Source organism: Chamaea fasciata, unplaced genomic scaffold (assembly GCF_029207755.1).
Source record: "Chamaea fasciata isolate MVZ Bird 193981 ecotype frontalis unplaced genomic scaffold, bChaFas1.0.hap1 SCAF_10, whole genome shotgun sequence".
Taxonomy (NCBI): Eukaryota; Metazoa; Chordata; class Aves; order Passeriformes; family Sylviidae; genus Chamaea; species Chamaea fasciata.
In genome coordinates, this window is record NW_027094095.1 from 8,372,966 (window position 1) to 8,373,603 (window position 638).

The following is a 638-nucleotide window of genomic DNA, read 5'->3' on the forward strand; positions in this document are numbered from 1 at the left end:
TCAGGCTTGCTGCTGGAGGGAGCAGGGGTTTGGAGCCCCACAGCACCTGGGGCATGTCAGGCAGGGCTTTCCCTGCTCGGGGGCTGTGCACAGAAACCTCTGCAGGGTTGGGTGGTGCCCCACAGGGCTGGGGGGACAAGGGCCACACAAATTTGCAAAAGCACAATGCAGGGGTGCAAAGCTGCACCTGGAGCTGCTCCTTCACCTGGGCAGCTTTAGGGATGAGCCACACTGGTGCTGTGCAGTGGGGCAGGAGCCAGCTGCTCCAGCTTCCCATGGGAGTGGGAAAACACACCAGGTGTCCAGGAACTTCACTGGCCCCTGCAGGCTGTGAAGCTGGTCCAGCTGAGCAGGGAGAGCCAGAGAGAGTGTGAGGAAGAAAAGACTGGTCCTCCACAACAGCCCCTCCCAGCCAGCATGAGCTGCAGCTGGGCCAGGGTCGGGACACAACGTGCCCCCATCAGCACCTTCGAGCCAATGTCCCAAACCTGCTCCCAGGGCTGGAGAAGCCCGGTGGAAACAGCCCTGCAAAACCACTGTGCTTCAACAGGAATTCCAGCCCACTCCCTGGCACGGGGGCTGGACACAACTGTGCTGCACCTGCATCCACAGGGACCGGGTACAGCCAGCACAGAGCC